Raw genomic sequence first — 22,163 nt, 5'->3', positions numbered from 1 at the left:
CCCAATACCTTAGCTATAATCACCTAGCTAGATAGGCTGCTGAAAATATATATTTAATCTACCTACTGCTAGATCTTGGAAGGCCTGACCTATGTACAGGTCACTGGATAAGGTTGTTAAAGCATGCCATGGGCGCTGGGTAAAACATTCTAAATCTCCTTGTTAGTGGGAGAGGCTCAGTAACTGACAGCGGATGAAAAAAACCTGTTAATTGCGAACTTCCAACATCAAGCCTAATAATGCTAATAATGGCTGTCCTCCATTATGCAACAGCCATGCACATGTTTGCACATTTAATATTCCTGTGGTTTTTGCACATTTTACAGATGAGGATAACTGGGACTCAGATAACTTGTTCTGTCGCCCATTTTCCTGTGTCATACAGTGCTAGAAAGTGACAAAATAAGGATTGAAACAGTCTCAAAAGCCTGGCCATCCACTGCTGCCCATCTCTCAACATCTCTTAGAAAAGATTAAGAAACAGGAAAGTATCCCTGGTGGTCTAGTGGTTAGGATTTGGCACTTTCACTGCTATGGCTAGGGTTTAGTCCTTGGTCAGGAAACTGAAATCCCTCTAGTTGCCTCACATGGCCAAAATTATTAAAAAAAAAAAAAAAAAAGAAACAGGAAAATATGATGCATTTTTTTCCCCTCAGTGAATTTCCCGAGTGAATTTCATCATGACCAAAGATGTGTTCTTAAGCTGTTTGAAAATATTGCTTCAGATAAAACCACACATTCTTGAGGGCAAGGACTGTATCTAGATGAGTTGAATTCCCAAAGCTTAAGACAGATCCTGGAAGTTAGTAGGTGCTCCATACAGTTTTGATGAATTCTTCATTTTATCTTATTTATACCCATATGGCATTAAAATATTAAAACAAAAAGTGGTTTTAAATGCTTCATTTTAGGTAAGCATGTTTCCATCATAAAGTTGGATACTTTCTGAGGATGTGGCTCACTTCTCGGGGAGTATTTGGAAGGTGAGAGCCTCTACAAAAGTCTGTTAACTCATACCTCAGTGATGTGGCCTGAAATTTCAAGTCATTAGATACAGGCCTGACTCACTGTGTGGTACCTCCTGACTTAGAATGACGAAGAAGCCACAAACCACATGACCTGAGGGAACCAGAATCCCAGTCTGCCGCTTACATCAGCAACACAGGATCTTTCTAGCCATAGAAAAGGCCCTGAACTTACGTGGAGACTTTCTGTTCAGGAAATTGACTTGGTATTAAGGCACACAGTAATGCCATCTAATCAGAATCTATGAAATGAAAGTTATTTGCTCAGTCATGTCCAACTCTGCAACCCCGTGGACTGTGTAGCACGCCTGGCTCCTCTGTCCAGGGAATTCTCCAGGCAAGAGTGCTGGAGTGGGTAGCCGTTTCCTTCTCCAGGGCATCTCAATCCAGGGATTGAACCCATGTCTCCTGCATTGTGGGCAGGTTGTTCACTGTTTGAGCCACTAGGGAAGCCCATCAGAAAGCTAAGGTAGCTGTAAAATTTCATCAACAGTGTATTTCCTTCTTGTTACATGAATCTTATAAGTGATTGAATGCGTGCTCAGTTGCTCAGTGTGTCCAGCTCTTTGCAACCACATGGACTCTAGCCAACCAGGCTCCTCTGTCCATCGGGTTATCCTGGCACGTATACTAGAGTGGGTTGCCATTTCCTTCTCCAGGAAAGTGATTGAATAGAGGAGACTTAACTCCATCAAATTATACTGCAGAAATAATTTATATAGGAAGATGACTTTTGATTGAAAATAAATTTATTTTAAAATCAAAGCTTTTGATTTTCAAAAAATCAGAAGTTGCATGTGAATAGTAGGGGCAGGGAGAGGAAGTCAACAATAACAATTTGCTTTCTAGTTTGAGCAACTGAATGGGTATTGTTGCCTATTTCTCTCTTTTTTTTTTTTTTTTTTTGGCCACACCACACAGCACAGAATATGGGATCTTAGTTCCTTGACCAGGGATCAAGTCCACATGCCCTCATCTCTGCATTGGAAGTGTGATGTCTTTTTTTTTTTTTTTAGAAGTCTTATTTTTATTTCTAAAAATTTAAACTGAAGATTAGTTGGTATACAATATTGTATTAGTGTCAGGTGTACAACATAGCAATTAAGTATTTTTATAGATTAAGCTCCACTTAAAGTTATTGCAAAATAATGGTTATATTTCCTTTTGTTTTACATTATATCTGTGTTGCTTATTTATTTAATTTTAATTTTATTTTATTTTAAAATTTTACAATATTGTATTAGTTTTGCCAAACATCGAAATGAATCCACCACAGGTATACCCGTGCTCCCCGTCCTGAACCCTCCTCCCTCCTCCCTCCTCCCTCCCCATACCCTCCCTCTGGGTCATCCCAGTGCACCAGCCCCAAGCATCCAGTATCGTGCATCGAACCTGGACTGGCGACTCGTTTCATACATGATATTATACATGTTTCAATGCCATTCTCCCAAATCTCCCTACCCTCTCCCTCTCCCACAGAGTCCATAAGACTGATCTGTACATCAGTGTCTCTTTTGCTATCTCGTATACAGGGTTATTGTTACCATCTTTCTAAATTCCATATATATGTGTTAGTATACTGTATTGGTGTTTTTCTTTCTGGCTTAATTCACTCTGTATAATAGGTTCCAGTTTCATCCACCTCATTAGAACTGATTCAAATGTATTCTTTTTAATGGCTGAGTAATACTCCATTGTGTATATGTACCACAGCTTTCTTATCCACTCATCTGCTGATGGACATCTAGGTTGTTTCCATGTCCTGGCTATTATAAACAGTGCTGCAATGAACACTGGGGTACACGTGTCTCTTTCCCTTCTGGTTTCCTCAGTGTGTATGCCCAGCAGTGGGATTGCTGGATCATAAGGCAGTTCTATTTCCAGTTTTTTAAGGAATCTCCACACTGTTCTCCATAGTGGCTGTACTAGTTTGCATTCCCACCAACAGTGTAAGAGGGTTCCCTTTTCTCCACACCCTCTCCAGCATTTATTGCTTGTAGACTTATGGATCGCAGCCATTCTGACTGGCGTGAAATGGTACCTCATAGTGGTTTTGATTTGCATTTCTCTGATAATGAGTGATGTTGAGCATCTTTTCATGTGTTTGTTAGCCATCTGTATGTCTTCTTTGGAGAAATGCCTATTTAGTTCTTTGGCCCATTTTTTGATTGGGTCATTTATTTTTCTGGAGTTGAGCTGTAGGAGTTGCTTGTATATTTTTGAGATTAGTTGTTTGTCAGTTGCTTCATTTGCTATTATTTTCTCCCATTCTGAAGGCTGCCTTTTCACCTTGCTAATAGTTTCCTTTGATGTGCAGAAGCTTTTAAGGTTAATTAGGTCCCATTTGTTTATTTTTGCTTTTATTTCCAATATTCTGGGAGGTGGGTCATAGAGGATCCTGCTGTGATGTATGTCGGAGAGTGTTTTGCCTGTGTTCTCCTCTAGGAGTTTTATAGTTTCTGGTCTTACATTGAGATCTTTAATCCATTTTGAGTTTATTTTTGTGTATAGTGTTAGAAAGTGTTCTAGTTTGATTCTTTTACAAGTCATTGACCAGTTTTCCCAGTACCACTTGTTAAAGAGATTGTCTTTAATCCATTGTATATTCTTGCCTCCTTTGTCAAAGATAAGGTGTCCATATGTGCGTGGATGTATCTCTGGGCTTTCTATTTTGTTCCATTGATCAATATTTCTGTCTTTGTGCCAGTACCATACTGTCTTGATAACCGTGGCTTTGTAATAGAGCCTGAAGTCAGGTAGGTTGATTCCTCCAGTTCCATTCTTCTTTCTCAAGATGGCTTTGGCTATTTGAGGTTTTTTGTATTTCCATACAAATTGTGAAATTATTTGTTCTAGCTCTGTGAAGAATACCGTTGATAGCTTGATAGGGATTGCATTGAATCTATAAATTGCTTTGGGTAGTATACTCATTTTCACTATATTGATTCTTCCAATCCATGAACATGGTATATTTCTCCATCTATTAGTGTCCTCTTTGGTTTCTTTCACCAGTGTTTTATAGTTTTCTATATATAGGTCTTTAGTTTCTTTAGGTAGATATATTCCTAAGTATTTTATTCTTTCCATTGCAATGGTGAATGGAATTGTTTCCTTAATTTCTCTTTCAGTTTTCTCATTATTAGTGTATAGGAATGCAAGGGATTTCTGTGTGTTGATTTTATATCCTGCAACTTTACTATAATCATTGATTAGTTCTAGTAATTTTCTGGTGGAGTCTTTAGGGTTTTCTATGTAGAGGATCATGTCATCTGCAAATAGTGAGAGTTTTACTTCTTCTTTTCCAATTTGGATTCCTTTTATTTCTTTTTCTGCTCTGATTGCTGTGGCCAAAACTTCCAAAACTATGTTGAATAGTAATGGTGAAAGTGGGCACCCTTGTCTTGTTCCTGACTTTAGAGGAAATGCTTTCAATTTTTCACCATTGAGGATAATGTTTGCTGTGGGTTTGTCATATATAGCTTTTATTATGTTGAGGTATGTTCCTTCTATTCCTGCTTTCTGGAGAGTTTTTATCATAAATGGATGTTGAATTTTGTCAAAGGCTTTTTCTGCATCTATTGAGATAATCATATGGTTTTTATTTTTCAATTTGTTAATGTGGTGTATTACATTGATTGATTTGCGGATATTGAAGAATCCTTGCATCCCTGGGATAAAGCCCACTTGGTCATGGTGTATGATCTTTTTAATGTGTTGTTGGATTCTGATTGCTAGAATTTTGTTAAGGATTTTTGCATCTATGTTCATCAGTGATATTGGCCTGTAGTTTTCTATTTTTGTGGGATCTTTGTCAGGTTTTGGTATTAGGGTGATGGTGGCCTCATAGAATGAGTTTGGAAGTTTACCTTCCTCTGCAATTTTCTGCAAGAGTTTGAGCAGGATAGGTGTTAGCTCTTCTCTAAATTTTTGGTAGAATTCAGCTGTGAAGCCATCTGGACCTGGGCTTTTGTTTGCTGGAAGACTTTTGATTACAGTTTCAATTTCCGTGCTTGTGATGGGTCTGTTAAGATTTTCTATTTCTTCCTGGTCCAGTTTTGGGAAGTTGTACTTTTCTAAGAATTTGTCCATTTCTTCCACGTTGTCCATTTTATTGGCGTATAATTGTTGATAGTAGTCTCTTATGATCCTTTGTATTTCTATGTTGTCTGTTGTGATCTCTCCATTTTCATTTCTAATTTTATTGATTTGATTTTTCTCCCTTTGTTTCTTGATGAGTCTGGCTAATGGTTTGTCAATTTTATTTATCCTTTCAAAGAACCAGCTTTTGGCTTTGTTGATTTTTGCTATGGTCTCTTTTGTTTCTTTTGCATTTATTTCTGCTCTAATTTTTAAGATTTCTTTCCTTCTACTAACCCTGGGGTTCTTCATTTCTTCCTTTTCTAGTTGCTTTAGGTGTAGGGTTAGGTTATTTGACTTTTTTCTTGTTTCTTTAGGTATGCCTGTATTGCTATGAACTTTCCCCTTAGGACTGCTTTTAAAGTGTCCCACAGGTTTTGGGTTGTTGTGTTTTCATTTTCATTCGATTCTATGCAAATTTTTATTTCTTTTTTGATTTCTTCTGTGATATGTTGGTTATTCAGCAGCGTGTTGTTCAGCCTCCATATGTTGGAATTTTTAATAGTTTTTCTCCTGTAATTGAGATCTAATCTTACTGCATTGTGGTCAGAAAAGATGCTTGGAATGATTTCTATTTTTTTGAATTTACCAAGGCTAGATTTATGGCCCAGGATGTGATCTATTCTGGAGAAGGTTCCATGTGCGCTTGAGAAAAAGGTGAAATTCATTGTTTTGGGATGGAATGTCCTATAGATATCAATTAGGTCTAACTGGTCTATTGTATCATTTAACGTTTGTGTTTCCTTGTTAATTTTCTGTTTAGTTGATCTATCCATAGGTGTGAGTGGGGTATTAAAGTCTCCCACTATTATTGTGTTATTGTTAATTTCTCCTTTCATACTTGTTAGCATTTGTCTTACATATTGCGGTGCTCCCGTGTTGGGTGCATATATATTTATAATTGTTATATCTTCTTCTTGGATTGATCCTTTGATCATTATGTAGTGACCATCTTTGTCTCTTTTCACAGCCTTTGTTTTAAAGTCTATTTTATCTGATACAAGTATTGCTACTCCTGCTTTCTTTTGGTCCCTATTTGCATGGAAAATCTTTTTCCAGCCCTTCACTTTCAGTCTGTATGTGTCCCCTGTTTTGAGGTGGGTCTCTTGTAGACAACATATGTAGGGGTCTTGTTTTTGTATCCATTCAGCCAGTCTTTGTCTTTTGGTTGGGGCATTCAACCCATTTACGTTTAAGGTAATTACTGATAAGTATGATCCCGTTGCCATTTACTTTATTGTTTTGGGTTCGAGTTTATACACCGTTTTTGTGTTTCCTGTCTAGAGAATATCCTGTAGTATTTGTTGGAGAGCTGGTTTGGTGGTGCTGAATTCTCTCAGCTTTTGCTTGTCTGAGAACCTTTTGATTTCTCCTTCATATTTGAATGAGATCCTTGCTGGGTACAATAATCTGGGCTGTAGGTTATTTTCTTTCATCACTTTAAGTATGTCTTGCCATTGCCTCCTGGCTTGAAGAGTTTCTATTGAAAGATCAGCTGTTATCCTTATGGGAATTCCCTTGTGTGTTATTTGTTGTTTTTCCCTTGCTGCTTTTAATATTTGTTCTTTGTGTTTGATCTTTGTTAATTTGATTAATATGTGTCTTGGGGTGTTTTGCCTTGGATTTATCCTGTTTGGGACTCTCTGGGTTTCTTGGACTTGGGTGATTATTTCCTTCCCCATTTTAGGGAAGTTTTCAACTATTATCTCTTCAAGTATTTTCTCATGGTCTTTCTTTTTGTCTTCTTCTTCTGGGACCCCTATGATTCGAATGTTGTAGCGTTTAATATTGTCCTGGAGGTCTCTGAGATTGTCCTCATTTCTTTTAATTCGTTTTTCTTTTATCCTCTCTGATTCATTTATTTCTACCATTCTATCTTCTAATTCACTAATCCTATCTTCTGCCTCTGTTATTCTACTATTTGTTGCCTCCAGAGTGTTTTTAACTTCATTTATTGCATTATTCATTATATATTGACTCTCTTTTATTTCTTCTAGGTCCTTGTTAAACCTTTCTTGCATCTTCTCAGTCTTTGTCTCCAAGCTATTTATCTGTGATTCCATTTTGATTTCAAGATTTTGGATCAATTTCACTATCATTATTCAGAATTCTTTATCAGGTAGATTCCCTATCTCTTCCTCTTTCGTTTGGTTTGGTGGGCATTTATCCTGTTCCTTTATTTGCTGGGTATTCCTCTGTCTCTTCATCTTGTTTAAATTGCTGAGTTTGGGGTGTCCTTTCTGTATTCTGGCAGTTTGTGGAGTTCTCTTTATTGTGGCGTTTTCTCACTCTGTGTGGGTTTGTACAGGTGGCTTGTCAAGGTTTCTTGGTTAGGGAAGCTTGTGTTGGTGTTCTGGTGGGTGGAGCTGTATTTCTTCTCTCTGGAGTGCAATGAAATGTCCAGTAATGAGTTATGGGATGTCTATGGTTTTGGGGTGACTTTGGGCTGCCTGTATCTTGGAGCTCAGGGCTGTGTTCCTTGCTGCTGTAGAATTTGCTTGGTATGTCTTGCCCTGAAACTTGTTTCACCCAGAGAGGTTTACAGCGTTATATGGAGAAGAGAAGAGTGAGGAGGGAGTTAAAGGTGACCCGAATGAGATGAGGTGGAATCTATAGAGGAGAGAGTGGGCTATTCAGTAATCTCTTCCTTACGTGCATTCCACAACTGGACCGCTCAGAGTTGTTCACAGAGTTATACATAGAAGAGAAGAAGGAGGAAGGTGGCAGAGGTGGCCAGGAGGATAAATGGGGGGAATGAAAAGGAGGAAGACAGATCCAGCCAGTAATCAGTTCCCTAAGTATTCTCCACCGTCTGGAACACACAGAAATTCACAGAGTTGGGTAGAGTAGAGAGGGGTTAGGGAGGAGACACAGGCGACCTGGTGGAGAAAAAGGAGAGTCCAAAGGGAGAGAGAGCAGTTAAGCCAGTAATCTCGCTCCCTAGTGAAAAATGGGTACTGAAGATTGGGTTCTTAAAGGTACAAAATTGGTAACAAATACATAAAAGCAAAAATTAAAAATCTAGAGTAGAGTTTGGAATTTCAAAAATACGATGTTAAAGAAAAGAAGGAAAAGAAAGAGAAAAAATGAACAAACACAAACAAGGTCGCAAAAATTATAAAGAAAATATAGGTACAAAATTGATAACTAATACCAAAAAGCAAAAGTTAAAAATCTAGAGTAGAGTTTGGAATTTCAAAAATACAATGTTAAAAAAAGAAGAAGAGAGAGAGAGAGAGAAAAAAACAAGAACAAACAAAGACGCATAAAATATAAAAAAAAATACAGGTACAAAATTGATAACAAATACCAAAAAGCATAAAATAAAAATCTAGAGTAGAGTTTGGAATTTCAGATATACAATGTTATTTAAAAGAAGAAGAGAAAGAAACAGAGAAAAAGAAAAAGAAAAAAGGGTCACGGAAATTATTAAAAAAAAAAAAAACTATAGGTACAAAATTGATAACAAATACCAAAAAGCTAAATTTAAAAATCTAGAGTAGAGTTTGGAATTCCAAAAATACAATGTTAAAGAAAAGAAGGAAAGAAAAAAAAGGGGGGGGGGGCAAGGTCAAAAAATTATAAAAATATATATATATATATATGAAGTTTGCTTAAAAAAAATAGGGTCTTTTTTTTTTTTTGCAAAGTAATCGGTTATAAAAGTGGAAATTAAAGGAATAATAGAGGACTTTAAAAAAATTTTTTAATTAAAAAAAATAATTGAAAAAAAAAAAAGAATGATCGTACAAATAGTAAAAATATTATATCTAGGACTTTCTCCGGTTTTGTTGTGAGTATTGTGGGTTCAGTTCATTTTTGGCTAGTTCCTTGGTCTGACTTATATTTCTCAAGATCTATAGGCCCCTTCCTATGTAGTTGGTAGTAACCACATGGTTTTAATCTATTGCCTGTAGCTTCCAATGCGGTTCCCTCTGTTATAGCTTCTTCTGTTTGCTGGTCTCTTCAGTGTCTGGTTTCTGCTCTGATACAAAGGGGATGGTGGAGGACACTTTTTTTTTTTTTTTTTTAGGCTCACTTGTTCAGTCGCGCTGAGGGGAGGTAGGGAGGGATGCTGCAAACAAATAACACTGGCGTGTGCTTGCAGCACCTCAGCCACACTGGGTCTGCCCCCCGTTCACGGCGCGTGTAGCCTCTCTGCCCACGCTGCTCAGGCTCTAGGTTGCTCCGCCAGGAACCATCCGCGGCCAGCCCTGGGCTGCCTGTACTTCCCAGGTCCAGGCCGCTCAGGTTCAGGCACTCGGGTAGTCCTCAGAGGTGCAGACTGTCGGTTGGGCCTGCGTTTTGTGCCCTTCCCAGATCCGAGCAGCTCAGGTGATGAGGTGTTTGGCGCGCGCGATTGCTGCGACTTATCACCTCCCTGCTGCTCGGTTATCTAGGTGTGCACCGGCACACCTTCTCAGGCAGATGTTGACCGTCCAGACCCCCAAGAAGTTTTAGTTAGCAAAGAAGCCTGCTTACAGTTTTATAGATAATGTCTCTCTGGGGCTGCGATTGTCCCCTTCCGGCTCTGGCTGCCTATCACTGGAGGGGGATGGTCTGCCGCCGGCTATCTCTGTTCAGTCCTTTGTTCCGTGCGCGGGCCTGGCAATGTCATAGGTTAGGGCTGGCTTTTCGCGTGGTAGATATCCCACAGTCTGGTTTGGTAGCCCAAATTATTTCGCTCAGATAGCGCTCGGGGTATTTAGGCCAGATTCTTGCAATGCAGCCCGCGCCACGCCTCCCTGCCCAGCCCCCACTTGCTAATGGCGGGTGCAGGCATCTGCGCTGCTTCTCCGCTGGGGGAGTTACCGTAGGGCTCGCAATGTGCGGGTTTTAATTGTTTATTTATTTTTCCTCCCTGTTATGTTGCCCTCTGTGCTTCCAAGGCTCAGCACAGATTCGGCAGTGAGAAGGTTTCCTGGTGTTTGGAAACTTCTCTCTTTTAAAACTCCCTTCCTGGGACGGAACTCCGTCCCTCCCACTTTTGTCCCTTTTTTTGTGTTTTATATTTTTTCCTACCTCCTTTCGAAGACTTGGGTTGCTTTTCTGGGTGCCTGATGTCCTCTGCCGGCATTCGAAAGTTGTTTTGCAGAATTTACTCGGCGTTCAAATGTTCTTTTGATGAGTTTGTGGGGGAGAAAGTGTTCTCCCTGTCCTACTCCTCCGCCATCTTAGCTCCTCCTGGAAGTGTGATGTCTTAACCACTGTACTTCCTGGAAAGTTTCTGTTGCCTGTTTCTAATGTCAGTGTCGAATCCAGTTGACAAAGGACAGATGAAGAACCACAATTAAGTGCAATATCACAACAAAAGCTAATACTTCTTTAGCTTATCCTATGCTTTTCCTTTAGCTTTTCAGAAGACTCATTTTAATTCTCACAATGGGCCCATGTGATTATCCTTCAGATCAGATCAGTCACTCAGTCGTGTCCGACTCTTTGCGACCCCGTGAATCGCAGCACGCCAGGCCTCCCTGTCCATCACCAAATCCCGGAGTTCACTCAGACTCACGTCCATCGAGTCGGTGATGCCATCCAGCCATCTCACCCTCTGTCGTCCCCTTCTCCTCCTGCCCCCAATCCCTCCCAGCATCAGAGTCTTTTCCAATGAGTCAACTCTTTGCATGAGGTGGCCAAAGTACTGGAGTTTCAGCTTCAGCATCATTCCTTCCAAAGAAATCCCAGGGCTAATCTCCTTCAGAATGGACTGGTTGGATCTCCTTGCAGTCCAAGGGACTCTCAAGAGTCTTCTCCAACACCACAGTTCAAAACCATCAATTCCTCGGCGCTCAGCCTTCACAGTCCACCTCTCACATCCATACATGACCACTGGAAAAACCATAGCCTTGACTAGATGGACCTTTGCTGGCAAAGTAATGTCTCTGCTTTTGAATATGCTATCTAGGTTGGTCATAACTTTCCTTCCAAGGAGTAAGCGTCTTTTAATTTCATGGCTGCAGTCACCATCTGCAGTGATTTTGGAGCCCCCCAAAATAAAGTCTGACACTGTTTCCACTGTTTCCCCATCTATTTCCCATGAAGTGATGAGACCAGATGCCATGATCTTCATTTTCTGAATGTTGAGCTTTAAGCCAACTTTTTCACTCTCCACTTTCACTTTCATCAAGAGGCTTTTTAGTTCCTCTTCACTTTCTGTCATAAGGGTGGTGTCATCTGCATATCTGAGGTTGTTGATATTTCTCCTGGCAATCTTGATTCCAGCTTGTGTTTCTTCCAGTCCAGCGTTTTCTTATGATGTACTCTGCATATAAGTTAAATAAACAGGGTGACAATATACAGCCTTGACGTACTCCTTTTCCTATTTGGAACCAGTCTGTTGTTCCATGTCCAGTTCTAACTGTTGCTTCCTGACCTGCATATAGGTTTCTCAAGAGGAAGTTCAGGTGGTCTGGTATTCCCATCTCTTGAAGAATTTCCCACAGTTTCTTGTGATCCACACAGTCAAAGGCTTTGGCATAGTCAATAAAGCAGAAATAGATGTTTTTCTGGAACTCTCTTGCTTTTTTCCATGATCCAGCAGATGTTGGCAATTTGATCTCTGGTTCCTCTGCCTTTTCTAACACCAGCTTGCACATCAGGAAGTTCACGGTTCACATATTGCTGAAGCCTGGCTTGGAGAATTTTAAGCATTACTTTACTAGCGTGTGAGATGAGTGCAATTGTGCGGTAGTTTGAGCATTCTTTGGCATTGCCTTTCTTTGGGATTGGAATGAAAACTGACCTTTTCCAGTCCTGGGGCCACTGCTGAGTTTTCCAAATTTGCTGGCATGTTGAGTGCAGCACTTTCACAGCATCATCTTTCAGGATTTGGAATAGCTCAACTGGAATTCTATCACCTCCACTAGCTTTGTTCATAGTGATGCTTTCTAAGGCCCACTTGACTTCACATTCCAGGATGTCTGGCTCTAGGTCAGTGATCACACCATCATGATTATCTGGGTCGTGAAGCTCTTTTTTGTACAGTTCTGTGTTTTCTTGCCATCTCTTCTTAATATCTTCTGCTTCTGTTAGGTCCATACCATTTCTGTCCTTTATCGAGCCCATCTTTGCATGAAATGTTCCTTTGGTATCTCTGATTTTCTTGAAGAGATCTCTAGTCTTTCCCATTCTGTTGTTTTCCTCTATTTCTTTGCATTGATCACTGAAGAAGCCTTTCTTGTCTCTTCTTGCTATTCTTTGGAATGCTGCATTCAGATGCTTGTATCTTTCCTTTTGTCCTTTGCTTTTCGCTTCTCTTCTTTTCACAGCTATTTGTAAGGCCTCCCCAGACAGCCATTTTGCTTTTTTGCATTTCTTTTCCATGGGGATGGTTTTGATCCCTGTCTCCTGTACAATGTCACGAACCTCATTCCATAGTTCATCAGGCACTCTATCAGATCTAGGCCCTTAAATCTATTTCTCACTTCCACTGTATAATCATAAGGGATTTGATTTAGGTCATACCTGAATGGTCTAGTGGTTTTCCCTGCTTTCTTCAATTTAAGTCTGAATTTGGCAATAAGGATCATCTTCATTTTCCAGATGAGGAAACTGAAGCCAAGAGAAGCTAAGTAACTTGTGTGCCTAAGGTCACACAGCTGCTGAGTGGTGGATTTGGAATTTGAACAGAGGTGCTCAGGCTAGAGTCTGCTCTCACATGGGCTGTACCTTCCTGTGATAGAATACTTCTAAATGATGAGCTCAGTTTAGACACATTGACCTTGAGAGATTCTGGGGGCAGCCACATGGAGGTGTCCAAGGATCAGGAAGAGACATGGGTCTGAAGTTCAAGTGAGAGATTTGGACTGGAAAGAGATTGTGGAGTCAGCACACAGGTGGCCAAGGAAGCCATAGGGAGGGTAAGGCCCTCCCTCCTCCGCTGGAGAGGTGGGAACTATCAGGAGGAAAGAAACAAGTGGGGCTGGGGGTTACTTCCTTGGAGTTCCAGTAGCTAAGACTTCATGGTGGTGGTGGTTTAGACACTAAGTCGTGTCCTACTCTTGTGACCCATGGACTGCAGCCCACCAGGCTCCCCTGTCCACGGGATTCTCCAGGCAAGAACACTGGAGTGGGTTGCCATTCATATTTTGCCAAATATTTTTTTAAAAGGTGGGGGGAACCCTGGGAGGCAAGCAGTAAGCATTCCAGTTGTGGGGAAGGTACCTTTCCTTTGTACATGAATAAACTGGCATCAGATCTCTAGGCCACCAGCCAATATTCATTGAGTCCATGTCCTTGAATTTGTTCAGATCTGGGGCCCCTGACACGGCAGAGTTCTTGGACCCACAGCCCTAAGGACATATCCTGGGTGGCGATGACCCTCCCAGCTCTTTCCTCCCTGAGATCCCACTTAGTGGCCTGATGGCTTCCTAGACATCTTTTTTTTTTTTTCCGATTCTTCACAGCAACTAAAGGGCTTCCAGCTCTTCTGTCTACCCCTTCTCAGCTTTGTCAGCCCAGGGCCCCTCTCCATCTCCAGGGCTCCAAAGTGAGGTGCCTGGAGTCCCAAGTGACATTTCTCAACTCCAGGCACCGCCTCAAGTTAGTTTTTTTTAGCCTTTTATTCATACATTTCTTGTGTCTCTAACTAGATTCTAAGCTTCCAGAGAGCAAGAAGCATATTTCTTCCAGCTTTCCCCCATTCCCGCCCCACCCCAACCTCTATTTCCCCTGCAGGGTTGAATGTCCCTATACCTGGTGCTCCCCTGGCCCTCACATTTCCCCATCGTCGGTGGCATTGCATCATGTGACCAGGGTACCTGGCACAGAGTATGCTACAGAATCTACCGCGTGAGTGAGAGCCCACCAATTGATCAATCCATCATCTTGCTCAGTAAATAATTATTTGCCTGCTGGCTTTTGAGACCCATAACTTGGGCTGTTGGCTCCTTGACAAGTTAATATTAGTCAGCAGGGCCCTTCACAACAGTCCCTTGTTTGGGGAAGAATAGGCAAGAGGTCACCCTGCTTATTTAACTTATATGTAGAGTACATCATGAGAAACGCTGGGCTGGAAGAATCACAGGCTGGAATCAAGATTGCTGGGAGAAATATCAATAACCTCAGATATGCAGATGACACCACCCTTATGGCAGAAAGTGAAGAAGAACTATAAAGAGCCTCTTGATGAAAGTGAAAGAGGAGAGTGAAAAAGTTGGCTTAAAGCTCAACATTCAGAAAACTAAGATCATGGCATCCGGTCCCATCACTTCATGGCAGATAGATAGGGAAACAGTGGAAACAGTGTCAGACTTTATTTTGGGGGGCTCCAAAATCACTGCAGATGGTGACTGCAGCCATGAAATTAAAAGACGCTTGCTCCTTGAAAGTTATGACCAACCTAGATAGCATATTAAAAAGCAGAGATATTAACTTTGCCAACAAAGGTCAGTCTAGTCAAGGCTATGGTTTTTCCTGTGGTCATGTATGGATTTGAGAGTTGGACTATAAAGAAAGCTGAGCGCCAAAGAATTGATGCTTTTGAACTGTGGTGTTGGAGAAGACTCTTGAGAGTCCCTTGGACTGCAAGGAAATCCAACCAGTCCGTTCTAAAGGAGATCGGTCCTGGGTGTTCATTGGAAGGACTTGATGTTGAAGCTGAAACTCCAATACTTTGGCCACCTGATGCAAAGAGCTGACTCATTGAAAAAGACCCTGATGCTGGGAAAGGTTGAGGGCAGGAGGAGAAGGGGGCGACAGAGGATGAGATGGTTGGATGGCATTATCGACTCAATGGACATGGGTTTGAGTGGACTCTGGGAGTTGGTGATGGACAGGGAGGCCTGGCATGCTACGATTTATGGGGTCACAAAGAGTCAGACACGACAGCGACTGAACTGAACTGAGGCAAGAGGTGGGGAAGCAAAGATTAACTGCACTTTCTTATCATTCTGTTCTTAGCCCCCAAAGCTGTTATGGCCCATTAGTTATCATTGCCTTCCTCAGATGTTGACTGAGGGAATGGGAAGGGAAAGGGGATTTCTGGTTGCCTTGCTAAGTGACCTCACTGTATCCCTCTGCTGACTTAAAAAATGCAGAACAGGAGAGCTGTGAGCTAAGTTTTATTTGGAGCAAAATGAGGACTACAGCCCAGGAGACAACATTTCAGACAGCTCTGAGAAAGGGCTCAAAGAGGCAGGGGGAAGGTTAGTAAATATGTGATTTTGGTGTACATGCAATCGAGTGCATACTTTTTGCAGAGTTTCTGCTAATCATGAGGAGTAGTTGTCACCATGAAGAATTTTAGTGCTTTTCTAGATTTGAAGAGATACAGGAATTGGGCTCATAAAGTGGGCTCCTCAAAGTGTCCAACTATCTGAAGACCTGTTCTGCCATTTTTTCCCAGAGCAGAGTGCCCCATTTCTGCTCTCCACCCTGAACTCCTTTCAGGGGGTGTTGAAAATCAGCAGCAGCAACAGCAGATGATTTAATCCTTGTAGAGGTAAGTGGCAGTTTGTACTTGACACCCCTGTGCACTGGTTCACAGAAAGTCTACAGTGACTCGAGTCCCAAACTGCATCCTCAAGAGCCTGGAGAGGAGATGGGAGGCTTTTCCTGGTAACTACTGGTCACCAGCTGGATCATGGAAAAAGCAAGAGAGTTCCAGAAAAACATCTATTTCTGCTTTATTGACTATGCCAAAGCCTTTGACTGTGTGGATCACAATCAACTGTGGAAAATTCTGAAAGAGATGGGAATACCAGACCACCTGACCTGCCTCTTGAGAAACCTATTTGCAGGTCAGGAAGCAACAGTTAGAATTGGACATGGAACAACAGACTGGTTCCAAATAGGAAAAGGAGTACGTCAAGGCTGTATATTGTCACCCTGCTTATTTAACTTATATGCAGAGTAGATCATGGGAAACGCTGGACTGGAAGAAGCACAAGCTGGAATCAAGATTGCCGGGAGAAATATCAATAACCTCAGATATGCAGATGACACCACTCTTATGGCAGAAAGTGAAGAACTAAAAAGCTTCTTGATGAAAGTGAAAGTGGAGAGTGAAAAAGTTGGCTTAAAGCTCAACATTCAGAAAACGAAGATCATGGCATCTGGTCCCATCACTTCATGGGAAATAGATGGGGAAACAATGGAAACAGTGTCAAACTTTATTTTGGGGGGCTCTAAAATCACTGCAGATGGTGATTGCAGCCATGAAATTAAAAATTTTAAATTTTAAAAATAAAATTACTCCTTGAAAGGGAAGTTATGAGCAACCTAGATAGCATATTAAAAAACAGAGATATTACTTTGCCAACAAAGGTCCATCTAGTCAAGGCTATGCTTTTTCCAGTGGTCATGTATGGATGTGAGAGTTGGACTGTGAAGAAAGCTGAGTGCCGAAGAACTGATGCTTTTAAACTGTGGTGCTGGAGAAGACTCTTGAGAGTCCGTTGGACTGCAAGGAGATCCAACCAGTCCATTCTAAAAGGAGACCAGTCCTGGGTGTTCATTGGAAGGACTGATGCTGAGGCTGAAACTCCAATACTTTGGCCACCTCATGTGAAGAGTTGACTCACTGAAAAAGACCCTGATGCTGGCAGGGATTGGGGCAAGAGGAGAAGGGGACGACAGAGGATGAGATGGCTGGATGGCATCACCAACTTGATGCACATGAGTTTGGGTGAACTCCGGGAGTTGGTGATGGACAGGGAGGCCTGGCATACTGTGATTCATGGGGTCTCAAAGAGTCGGACACGACTGAGCGAATGAACTGAACTGGTCACCAGCAGGGGGAGCCCTAAGATCGTCCCTTCTGTAATTGTGATAAAACCCTTTTACAGAGTAGAGTGGGTTTTCAAAACTGTTGAAGACTGAGAGTTGTGAATCACTTGCCTTCTTGCTCAAGTTTCGTTCAGCTTTGTCATGGAAACTGAATGATGACATCAGGAAGGTATTAAGGTCAAGAAATAGAATCAAGCAATAAAACTACAGAAGAAAAGAGTCTGTAAATGGTGAGGACCAGAGGGATTATTTATTGAGGATTACTTATTTCCTGGCGTGCTGGTAATTCTGTTTCTTGATCTCATGTCGATTATAGGAGTGTGTTCAGTTTGTGAAGATTCATCAAGCTGTGACATAGTATAATTACATTTTTCTGTATATGTATTAAATTTCAATAAATGTTTTTAAAACTTAAAAAAAATCCTCTTATGTATAACACAAGATATGTATTGGATTAGGGTGATTGTTCTTTTTATCCCTTAGTTCTTAGCCTTATCTGAGTCACAAGACCCTCTGAAAAAAAACCCTGGTTAAGAACTTCTGCAGCAGCAAAACAGAGAAAAGGAGCCAAGGATGTAAACAGATAGTTCACAGAAAAAGAAATTCAAGTGACAAACATGAAAAGATGCTCAGTTTTAATTTGCAAAAGATGAATGCTTATTAAAAGTGCACAGAGACACCAATTTTAACCTCTGGTTGGCAGCAATCCCAAAGTTTGACTGCACATCGGGTGGGGTTGGAGGTAGGCCATGGGGGCAGTAAGCAACTCAGATATTGCTGGAGGGATTGCATGATTACAGTATTAAAGTGACAAGTCTAGCAACCCCACCCTGCAGATGACATCTGTACGTCTATGCGATGACTTGTGTAAATGTTAGCTATTGCAGCATTGGTTGTAAGAGCAAAAGTATGGAAACAACCCAGGTGTCCATCTGTACAGACTAGACACCCAAACTGTGGTGCAGCCGCGTGCAGGAGTGTAGGTAGCTGGAAATGGGAAGCTCTCCATGGACTTAGGAGAGCCCTCCGAGATACAGGCAGTAAAAAGAAAAAGGGAAAGGAAGGAAGGAAGGAAAGGAAAAAAAGAAATGGAGAAAGAGGGAGGAAGGAAGGGAAAAAGATGCAAGCTAAGAATATTTATTTGTGTTACTCATGTCTGAATAAAGAATGAAAATACGTGCAGGACAGCAAGAGAAGCAGGTCAGAGAAGGGTGGGGTGGGGGCAGCCAGACTTCTTTGCCTGGACCTTGTGTTCTGATTTTTGAATCCTGTCCCTGTCTTACCTACGCAAAACAAGAGCAGCAAATTTAAAAAGTCCTGCTCTGAAGCTGTTGAGCTAAAGCCTCGAGGCTCTCATACTTAGCTACCAACTTCACAAGGGCGGTTTTTTTTGTTTGTTTGTTTGTTTTTTTAATTTGAATGAAGCTGTGTCTAGATAAAGAGTCTTCAGCTTACTCTGTTGATACATTTGAGCTGCTGTGTCAAGGTTTCCTGGCTCAGCCTTGACTCCTGAGAATCCTTTCCTTGCCCTGCCTGTGCTCTAACCCAGTCTGCCCTCTCAAGTGTTGACATTTACCTATAATTCATGAGCGTCTTATTCTGCTTGAGGGAAAAGGAAAATGTTTCACACAAAAACAAGTGCACCTTTTTTTTTATGTGTCCTCAGACGCCAATGGAGATCTTGTCCTTCGTCCTTTCGTCTTTGCCTGTCTCTGCAGCCATTCTCTTCCCCTTCCTCCTCCTCAGAGGGTCTTCCCTCCAAGACCAGCCCCCAGCATAGTGTCACTCTGGTGCCTGTCTCTCGTACCTTCTCGGGAAACTCACACTATTTTTTCTGTACGTGTAAACACACCATGTGTCTTCTCCCATATTAAAAAAAAAAAAAAAATGAAAACAAAAAACAACCCACAAAACCCAAACCCACAGAGCCCCCTTCTACCTGGATTTCCCTTAAACACCTGTCCTTATCTCCCCTTTAGAACCACAGTCAATGTCTCTTCCTCTTTGATTCTCATTCATCAACCACACTTCCATCCGCACTGAAGTGCTTGTGGCCAAGGGCAGGAGAGGCTTCCTTGCTGCTGAATCCAGCAGCCCCTTTCTCAGTTCTTAACGTTGCTCGAGTTCTGTGCACCTTCCGACACTGGACGTGGCCTCCTTAACTCAGTCCCTTCCCAGTTTCTGTGGTCCCTGCATCCAGGGCCAACCTCGCTGCTTCTCCTGTTGTGTCTCCTCCCCAGGCTCCTATTCCACCCTTCTGCCGTGCCGGGGCCTCCCCGCACCATGCTTCTTACCTCCCCTTCACTGCCTTGGATGAACCTGTGTCAGAGCATACAGGAATCCACTCTGATTTGCTTGAGTGGAAAAGGAATTGACTGCAAGGCGGTCAGCTCACTCAACAGAAGAAAACGCTGAATTGGCCAGACCTCATCAGGCTGGGGACAGAGCCTTTCCCAGGTGCCAGGAATTTGCAGGCAGCCTCTCTGGGGCACGGTCATCAGATGCCACGCATTTGCGACACCCTCCCCCCGTGCCCCTCTGCACAGGATTCAGGTTCTGAGGAGAGAAGCCCTGGGAGGCTCTGTGGCCGTCGGCAGACTTTTCCCCCAGTGCCGGTACCCAGGGATGACCCCCATCTGCATTTTGTCACAGTGTTGTGATGTGCCTAAGAGCCAGGCTGGCCCTGTTAGAAGTCTGACTTCACCACATCTACCCCTCTGTGTGGCCTTGGCATGCTGCCCAAGCCTGGTACCTCCATTTACTGCTCTGAAAAATGGGGCTAATGATAGCGGCTCTACCTCAGAGGACTTGGCAGAACTGAGTGAGTGATGTAATAGGACATTGCCTGGTTCCTGGTGAGTGTCCAACAAATGTCAGCTGCTGTTATTATTATTATTATTAGTGTATCTATTTTAATTGCCGATAAACTTATATACAGTTTTATATTCTGCTTTTTTTCCTGTTAACTATTGGAAGCATCTTACAAGGCACAAAATATTCCCCAAAATGTTAATGACTTTATGACTTTAAGTTTAATGACTTTAATTTTAATTTTAATGACTGAATTCTAGTCCATTACTTAAATATAATTTCTTCTGTAGTTAACCATTGCTTTATTTTTCAGACAGTTGTGTGTGTGTGTGTGTGTGTGTGATGTATGTGTGTGAGTTTTCATAATAAGGAACTCTGAAAAAGAGCACATACCATTTATATTCCATTTATATAAAAAGCAAAAAATAGAACTAATCGATGCTCTTAAAAGTCAGAAAAAAGAAGTCAGGGTCAAGGTTACACGGTGGGGGTGGGGGCAGAAGTGATTGGAAGAGTGGAGCAGAGGGCTGTCTGGGATGCTCCTAACATACAGTTTCTCGATCTGGGTGCTGGGTCCATGGGCCTTCCTAGTTATGAAAATTCATCAAACTGTACTCTTAGGACATGTGCATTTTTTTTTGTATGTATATTATACTTCGATAAAAACAACAATAAAAATGAGAAGAACTCTGAGCTGAAAAACCCTTGTTTGTGTGCATATACACATAAAAGGGGGCTTCCCTGGTGACTCAGATGGTAAAGAGTCTGCCTGCAATGCAGGAGACCCAGGTTCAATCCCTGGTTTGGGAAGATCCCCTGGAGAAAGAAATGGCAACCCTCTCCAGTACTCTTGCCTGGAGAATTCCATGGATGGAGGAGCCTGGCAGGCTATAGTCCATGCAGTTGCAAAGAGTCGGATACGACTGAGCTACTAACATACACACACACACACACACACACACACATCAAAGGGCTTCCCAGATGGCACTGCAGGAGACATAAGAGTCATGGGTTTAGTCCCTGTGTCGGGAAGATCCCCTGGATGAGGGCATGAGAATCCTATGGACAGAGGAGCCCAGTGGGCTACAGTCCACAGGATGGCACAGAGTTGGACACGACTGAAGAAACTTGGCACACACACATGCACACACCTAAAAACGCGTGTGTGTGTATATGTATGTAAGAATGATTATTTGTTTAGAGTAGAATTTTATACCTGGGACACTTGAGTGAGAAGGTATGAACTGTTTAAAGTCTCCGGCAACACACTGATAAGTTGCCTGAATGAAAGATTATCGCCCATTTACACACTCAGGCCCACCTCCCTACACCCTCTCTATCAGTGAGATGAGTGTGTTTAAGTCTGTCTGTTGTGGCTGCCCTTCCTTTTATAAGGTCACTTTTATTTAACACATTTCTCTGAGTTGGTGGGAGATGGTTTCCTGCCCAAGGTACTTCCGCATACATTACCTTTTATAACGTTAATAAATTAACTGAGGTGTCCCACAAACCCTAGATGGGGTTTGTATGTCTGTGTTAACTTGCTTCCTGCCTGGTCCATTTTCCCATGGGTACAATTTTCTCAAATAAAAATATGGTCAATTAGATAAAGCTGGCTAAAACAAATGAGAAATTGAAAATAGAGTTTAGAACAGGTCCAGTGCCTATTGGTTAGTTTTTCTTATTCAAAAAGAATAGATGCTCAGAACAGAAAAGCTGCCAGTATTTCAGGTTCAAGTCCCCCATCCTCTGCCTTCAGAATTTCTTGATTGCTCTTCCAAAGCACCTTCTCCCAGCAGACACCCAGGCCCAGGAGCCACCTCCAAGAATCATTTTAGCCCAGAGACATGCCTCACCACAGACCAGGGCTCCAGGACAAAATGTATCCCCAGGCTGACCTTAGGGCCCCCGGAACACCTGCCATGCACTCATCTGCCCAGAAGCCAGGAAAAAAAAAAAAAAAAATCCTCAGGCGCCTTTCTCAGCTGTGAAACCTGAGATCCACTCACCCATGCATCTCCCAGGCAGCATGGTCAGCCTTTACTGGGCTTCTGCAGAGCCTGGGGCTGCTGGCATGGGCTCTGGAGCAGCAGGGACACTCTCACGTTCCCGCCACTGTCGTCGTTTTCCAGTTGCTAGGTAATATCCGACTATTTGTGATCCCATGGACTGCAGCATACTAGGCTTCCCTGTCCTTCACTAACTCCAAGAGTTTGCTCAAACTCATGTCCATTGAATCAGTGATGCTATCTAACCATCTCATCCTCTGTCACCCCCTTTTCCTTTTGCCTTCAATCTTTCCCAGCATCAGGGTCTTTTCCAGTAAGTTAGCTCTTCACATCAGGTATTGGACCTTCTGCTTCAGCATCAGTCCTTCCAATGAATATTCAGGGTTGATCTCCTTTAGGGTTGACTGATTTGATCTCCTTATGGTCCTATTCTCTCATCCATGACTACTGGAAA

The sequence above is a fragment of the Bos grunniens genome, chromosome 13, assembly GCF_055505025.1.
Source record: "Bos grunniens cultivar Pamir isolate PY7600 chromosome 13, Bosgru_T2T1.0, whole genome shotgun sequence".
In the NCBI taxonomy this organism is placed as follows: domain Eukaryota; kingdom Metazoa; phylum Chordata; class Mammalia; order Artiodactyla; family Bovidae; genus Bos; species Bos grunniens.
Note: the sequence above shows the minus strand (reverse complement) of the source record.